The sequence below is a fragment of the Hypanus sabinus genome, chromosome 4 (assembly GCF_030144855.1).
Source record: "Hypanus sabinus isolate sHypSab1 chromosome 4, sHypSab1.hap1, whole genome shotgun sequence".
Taxonomy (NCBI): domain Eukaryota; kingdom Metazoa; phylum Chordata; class Chondrichthyes; order Myliobatiformes; family Dasyatidae; genus Hypanus; species Hypanus sabinus.
In genome coordinates this window covers 73,134,646-73,142,518 of record NC_082709.1, presented here as the reverse complement: position 1 = coordinate 73,142,518, position 7,873 = coordinate 73,134,646, and positions in this window count along the sequence as shown.

Here is a 7,873-nt window from a genome sequence, read left to right as displayed (position 1 = left end):
TAAATAAGGTGCAGGACCATAACGTCGTTTGTGAGGTCCAGAGTCCAACTTCATGGTATTAACGGACTATGTAATAGTCTTATAACAGCGGGGCAGAAAGCTGTCCCTCAGCCTGGTGGTACATACAGTACTTTCGGGCTCTTGTATCTTCTGCCCATTGAAAGAGGGAAGAATGCCCAGAGTGGGGGTCTTTGATTCTGCTGGCTGCTTTACTGATACAGCTAGGTTTAGACAAGGGAGGTTGGTTTTCATGATGTGCTGGTCTGTGTCCACACCTCTCTGACTCAGACCCTGCCTGCCGTCACCTCCAGGGCAAGACCTTCCTCGCCGCTGTTGCTGGGCCGCTGCACCCCCCCCCCCACCCCACTTCAAACCCCAGGTCTCTCGAGCTGCCCGTTCACCTCTTTGAGCCTCCAACTTCCTCCCACCCTACACACCCCCACCCACCCCTCTCCTCTGATACTACCAACGCATCCCTGCCATGTCTTCATATTCCTCCTACTTTCCCCTCACTGAGGCAGAATGTTCTGTCCTTAGCAAGGACCTTACCTTTATCCCTCTTCACCCACACCTCAGTGAGTCCCAAGTGCTCCATGACACCGGGCTCGTCTTCTGCTTCCTCCATCTCTAAGCCCACTTCCTTGCCAAGAATTCCACACCCTGCACCAATAATCCCTTCTCCAGTCTCCAACCTTTCTCCTCTTCTTGGACATCTTGGTCTGGTTCTCTGCCTGCTCTGGATTTTTTCATCTCTAACTGACGATAAGACATCAACCGACTCAACTTTAGCTCTCCTCAATCCTCCCCAAATCTTACCCCCCCCCCCAAATACACAGCCCTCCACAGAAAACTTGACCTTACCATCAAGGCTACTTACAAAGTAGGTGCTATTGAGTGTGGTGGACTGGCCTCTACCTTGAGGCCACGCGACAACTCTGACGCCACCTCTAACCTCATCCACTCTAGAGAACTCCGATCCACTGCCACCAAACTCTTAGTTCCCTTACCCCAACACCACTCGTTTCTACCTCCTACTCAAGATCCACAAACTTGACTGTCCAGGTTGACCCACTGTCTCTCCCTGCTTCTGCCCCACCGAACTCATGTTTGCATACCTTGACTCCATTCTATCCCCCTTGGTTCAGTCCCTCCCCACTTACATCCACAACACTTCATGTGCTCCCACCATCATCTGTCTGGCAGAATTGGTCCTCATCCTCAACAATTTCTCCTTCAGCTCCCCCCACTTACTCCAGACTCAGGAGGTAGCCATGGGAACCCACGTGGGCCTCAGTTGTTGGCTACGTAGAAAAATCCATGTTCCAAGCCTTCCCTGGTAATGCTCCCCAATTCTTCGTTCACCACACTGACGACTACACTGCTGCTGCTTCATGCACCCATGCTGAGCTCATCAATTTCATCAACTTTGCCTTCAACATCCACCCTGCCCTTAAATTCACTTGGTCCATTTGTGACACCTCCCTCCTCTTTCTCAACATCTCTGACTCCATCTCTGGAGTCAAACTGTCAACTGACATATTTTTAAAACTTATGGTTATCTTGGTTATACACTTTCTCCTATAAAAATACTACTCTCTTTTCTCAGTTCCTTTGTCTCTGCTGCATCTGATCCCCAGGATGAGGCTTTCCTTTCCAGAACATCAGAGATGTCCTCTTTCTTCAAAGAAAGAGTTTTCCCTTCCTCCACCACTGATGCTGCCCTCAACTGCATCTCCTCTCTTTCCCATATACTGTACCTGAACATGTGCCATCTTCCTGTTACCTTAACAGGGAAAGAGTTCCTCTTGTCCTCACCTACCCCCCCCCCCCCCATGAACCTCTGCATTCAACACATCATTTTCTGCAACTTCCACCATCTTCAATAGGATCCTACCACCAAACACATCTTTAGCTCCTCCGCATTCTGCGTTTTCCACAGGGATCACTCCCTGTGATTCCCTTGTCCATATATTCCTCCCCACTAATCTCCCTCCTGGTTCAAATCTCTGTAAGAGACTGAAATGTTGCACCTGCCCATTTACCTCCTCCCTTACCTCCATTCAGGGCCCCAAACCTGCAAATCTGTTGAGATTGTCGACTGTAAACAGTGCTCCCAGTGCGGCCTCCTCGACATTGGTGAAACCTGATGTAAATTGGGGGACCACTACATCGAGCACCACTGCTCAATCTGCTTAGAGCAGAATTTCTTGTTGGCCATCCATTTTAATTCCTGACCCCATTCTCATTCTGACATGTTGGTCCAGGCCCTCATGGGGGGGGGGGGGGGGGGGGAAGAGAGGATCAACGTCTTATACTCTGTCTGGGTAGCCTCCAACCTGATGGCATGAATGCTATTTCTCATTCTGGTAATTTATTTTCCCTTCCTCTTCCCTACTCTGACCTCTTACCCCCACTTTCCCTTGGTGGCTCTCCTCCTTCCTTTCTCCCATGATCCACTCTCCTCTCCCATCAGATTCCTTCTTCTCCAGCCCTTTACCTTTCCTACCCACCTGGCTTCACCTATCACCTTCTAGTGATCCTCCTTCACCTCCCCGCACCTGAGCACCAGTCCCTGCAAGTGCTACACCTGCCCCCACACTTCTTCCCTCACCACCATCCTAGGCCCCAGACAGTCCTTTCAGGTGAGGCACCACTTCACCTGTGAGTCAGCTGAGGTGATATACTGTACCCGGTGCTCCCGATGTGGCCATTTATACATTGGGGAGACCCGCCGCAGACTGGGAGACCGTTTCGCCGAACACCGGCGCTCAGTCCTCCAGCAGTGGCAGGATCTCCGTGGCCACACACTTCAATTCCACAGACCACTCCCACTCCGACATGTCTGTCCATGACCTCCTCTACCGTCAAGATGAGGCCACACGCAGGTTGATGGAGCAATACCTTACCTCCCGCCTAAGTAGCCTCCTATCTGTCGGCATGAACATTCAACTCACAGACCTCCGTTGATACCCCTGCCCCCCCCACCCCATCCCTATCTATAATTTTAGTCTGGTTCTCTTTCTCTCTCTTTCCCCCCCCCCACTATAATCTCCCCCCAGCCCTACCTTTCTTTCTCTTTTATTTCTCATAATTCTCCACCTTCCCCCTAGCCCATTTCCCTCCAGCCTATCACTTCCCAGCTCTCTACTTCATCCTTCCCCCCACTTCTTATCCCCTCTCCACCATCCCATGTTACTTCACTCCTGATGAAGGGTTTTGGCCTGAAATGTCGTCACTACCTCCTCTCATAGATGCTGTCTGGCCTGCTGAGTTCTGCCAGCATTTTGTGTTTTTACAATTAACACGTGTTATGTTTGTGGTATTCAGAAGGCGAGTGGCCATGAATAACACACGTAAGAGACAGAGAGGCAAGGAACGAATTTGCAGCTCTTTATTTCACTTGCAAGTCGCCTGCCCAGATGCCCTTGCACATTACATTCAGTACGTAACACACAGGGAAGCTTGAGAGTAACCTGTAAGGGTTGAAATATATATGAATACATAACATATCCCTCCCCACTTATTTTAAAGGTTTCTCTCTCTTCCCATTCACAGACCAGCTGCTGAACTATTAAAATTAAATTGAGTAAGCATCAAATTCAAACAGCAACAAAAAAATCTTTAATTTATTAAGCTAGGGAAAGAGGGTAGACCGCCTCTATTAGCAGACATAACCCTGGGGATTATTCTGCCCTGTGTGCTGAAAGTTAGTCACTTAAGAGTGTGGATGAACAAAGGGACCTTGGGTTTCAAATACATACATCCCTCAAGGTCGCTGCACAGATTGATAGGGTAGTTAAGAAGGCCTACGGGGTGCTAGGTTTCATTAACAGGGGGACTGAGTTCAAGAGTAGAGAGGCCATGTTGCAACTCTACAAATCTCTGGTGAGACCGCACTTAGAGTATTGTGTTCAATTCTGGTCACCTCATTATAGGAAGGATGTGGAAGCTATGGAGAGGGTGCAAAGGAGATTTACCAGGATGTTGCCCAGTTTGGAGAACAAGTCATATGAAGCAAGGTTAGCAGAGCTGGGACTTCTCTCTTTGGAGCGTAGAAGAATGAGAGGGGACTTGATAGAGGTCTACAAGATTATGAGAGGCATAGATAGGGTGGATAGTCAGTGCCTGTTTCCCAGGGCACCAATAGCAAACACCAGAGGGCATATGTACAAAATTAAGGGAGGGAAGTTTAGGGGAGACATCAGGGGTAAGTTTTTTACACAAGAGGGTTGTGAGTGCCTGGAATGACTTGCCAGGGATGGTGGTGGAGGCTAAAACATTAGGGGTATTTAAGAGCCTCTTGGACAGGGACGTGGATGAAAGAAAAATGGAGAGTTATGGGGTAGTGTGGGTTTAGTACTTTTTTTAAGGATTATATGGGTCAGCACAACATGGAGGGCTGAAGGGCCTGTACTGTGCTGTAGTGTTCTATGGTAAACGAGAGATTCAATCTCTCTGGAGGCCGCCTGTTCTTGTGAGGGTACCAATGACTTGGGCATGATGCTAAGTCATTTTATCTTTTGGTAGTGAATGTAGATCTTGGCTTGGAAGCTGCGTTGTCAGTAGAGGGCACCTCAGAAAGCACACGTGACGGGGCAGCACTGGATGTGTCATTTGATCTTAATGGAGTTTCCGCAGTCGTTGCCTCAGAATCCGGTCCTGTTTCTACAACTGGATCAGGATTGGTCAGTTTGTGTTGGTTTTTAGTAGCTCAGAAGTTGGCAACAGCTGATCAACGTACCTTGTCCAGATGCTGCGGTTCCTAGTTTCCACTGTGTATGATACTGGACCAGTTTGCGCCACCACCATTGCAGGTAACGGCTCTGTTCCAGAGATGTAATTCTGGGCCAATAGTATCTCTCTTGCTACGAAACCTCTGGCATGTCTCTCTGCTTGGGGCTTTTGTTCACTTAGCACAATCTGTGTTTTGTTTGGGGGTCTTAGCAGATCAAGCTGGGTGCAAAGCTGTCTTTTCATCAGTGCAGTGGCTGGAACCATATTGATGTTGGTGTGAGGTGTGTTGCAGTATGTCAGCAAGAAAGTGCTAAGATGCTCAGTGAAGTCTTGAGGGCTTGTTTCTTTGATTGTACAAATTGTTCAGCAAGGCCATTAGTGGCTGGATGATGTAGTGCTGATTTGATGAGCTGAATAGCATTCGCTTCCATAAATGCCTTGAACGCTTCAGACAGGAGTTGCGGGCTATTGGGCTATTGTCACTTACAAGCTGTTGAGGAAGCCCAGAATGGCTAAAGAAGGACCATAGCTCCTCAGTGCAGGTTTCAGTGCTCTTTATGTTTGCAGCCTCAAGCTATTTGCTGTGTGTGTCCACTGTGACCAAGAACACGTGGCCTTCTACCGGTCCTGAAAATCTATGTGAACCCTCTGTCATGGTTCTTCAGGCCATTCCCACGGATGCAAAGCAGCAAGCTGAGGAACATTTCTCACTCACTGACATTGTGGGCGCGCTTTGATCTTCTCTTCAATGGTTACATCCAGTCCAGGCCACCAGAAGCAGCTGTGTGCGATTTCATTCTTTTCAAATCGTTTTATTATTATTATCCAAAATAACAATGCTACATTGAAGTAGGTAACACTTACAACGTCTCAAAGGAAAAAAAAAACAATGTTTTAAAGATTGAAAAATATGGTGACACCAAAAAAAAGAAAAAAAATCCCCTATTAAAGCAAAGAAAACTGAGACCAAAAAAAACCCATTGGGTGTTCAACCCCGGAGCCATGCGTCATACAAAAAGCTTCTAAAGATAAACATCAAACCACCAGCAAAAAAAAATAAAAATTTACAATTAGATTGTACGATTTCTTTCATACGCACTATGCCGCAGAGTCCTGCATGTAGCTTGTCGAGCACTTGCTTTCGGAATAGTCAAGGAATGGCAACGTGGCCCATAGAAAACATCCTGCTTGGACTGTAAGCTCCTCCCATTGAGCCTGGTAAGGTCTTAATGCTGGACTGGCTCTTCTTTCCATTCGGGAGTTACCACGTCCACCACTTTAGACAGAACAGGCTCAGTACCTGTGTGCTTCCAGACTTGCACTGCAGTTCTCAGAACTGTTGTAAAAGATCTCTTTCGGGGATGGCTCTGGAGCTGTAACAGCTAAGGGAAGTCCATCAGCTTGGATCTCCTGTGCTTTGCATCGTACTGCTGTGCAGATAGCAACAAAATTCAACTAGCAGCCAGGGAACGAACACCCACATGTGGACCAAAATTTTACATCACCTGTCAATGATCTGGCAGTAGAGCAAACAGTCGACAAAAGAGGAATTGATCTAAGTTCTTAACTCGAAACACAATTGAGAGTGCTTCCTTCTCAATCTAGGCACAAGGGCTTATTATCCCTAACGAGAAAGTGATTGGACGCTCTTCACCCGACGGTATGAAGTAAGATAACTGCCCCCACACCATAGAGTGAGGTGTTGCAGGCTGACTGTCACATTGATGGATTGAAGTGTGTGTGTGTGTGCGCACATGCTATTTTGGCCTTTTTAATAGCCTCTTCACAGTGATCTGTCCACTGCCAATGTGTTGATTTATTTAAAAGCTCATGAAGTAGCTTCAGCATCTGAGCTAGGTTAGGAACAAACTTTGCGTAGTATGTTAATAGCCCTAAGAAAGTGTAACCCCCTGGGTCGCCTCAGGCTCGCTCAGCTCGTTCTCGTCTAGGGGGAGCAGCCTTCAGCCCCGCCAAACTGGGTAATCAGCTGGTGTGGATGCTGTGTGATGTCCCTGCCTCGCCCAAAAACAGACAGTACACCATATGCGATTAAATGAGTACAATTTATAAAGGTTACTATAACTAAGTGATTAATAACGATACAGTATATATGAAGAGAAAAAAAATAAAGAAAAGGCGCCAAACTTATCAAAGTCCAAACCACTTCATGCACAACCGTTGGAGCTCAATTTCTGAAGTCTTCTGGCCACCATTCGATCCCCTCCGAACTCCTCGACTTCCAGCTCAGGACCCTCCGAACTCCTCGACTCTCCAAACAGCTCAGGACCCTCCGAGTGGTCAACCAAGCACATCTAGCTTCATCCCCCCCCCCTCGGAGAATCTCCCGGCCTCGGACCCCCCTTTGGGGTCCGATCCTCGCCCAGCTTAGAGCATTGCGTCCTCTCTCTCGACCCCCTCGCGCCGATCTGCCCAAAAGCCCGTCAACAAAAGCTTACAGACTCAGAAGAAAGAACATTAATCCCCATTTGGTTTACAAAGGAATACCATTCTCGTTATCAGTAAATTAGCATTCCTGCTAGTTAACAAAAAGAAGAAACCCTCTTTACACTCTCCCTCCACCAAATAAAAGTCATGTCCTCATGACTACTAAATAACTCGCCACCTTTCCTGCCAACACACCGTAACCCAAGCACAAACAGTGACATCTCCTCCCCACACAGTAACCCTCACGCCCTGTTCCTCAGGCGCTACTTAGGCCAACTATCTGGGAGTTCCCTAACCCTTCTGAGACCTCCGTACCCCCTCACCTAAACCCTTCAGGCTCGGACACAACTGGGGATACCTTGGGCCCACTACCAACTCCTCTCTCAACCTCTCACTCATGCCCCTCACTGCACACAGCTAACCCTCCCCGCTACACCTGACTCAATGGGAGAAGGGCCAAAGGTCTCTTCCTCAATCGAGGGAAAGTCAGCAAAAGGCAGCATGTACCACACATCCAGCACATCATCCATCGAATCTGTATTCTTCCTCATTCCTGTGATCGGTAGCTGCTGTTTGATTTTCTCCAACCGGAAATACGTGGCCTGCACTGCTCCCGCAGTCTCTTCAGCCTCCTGTTCAGTATTCACTGCACTTCTCTCCAGCTTTTTCTTCCTCATGACGTCTTCCAGATCAA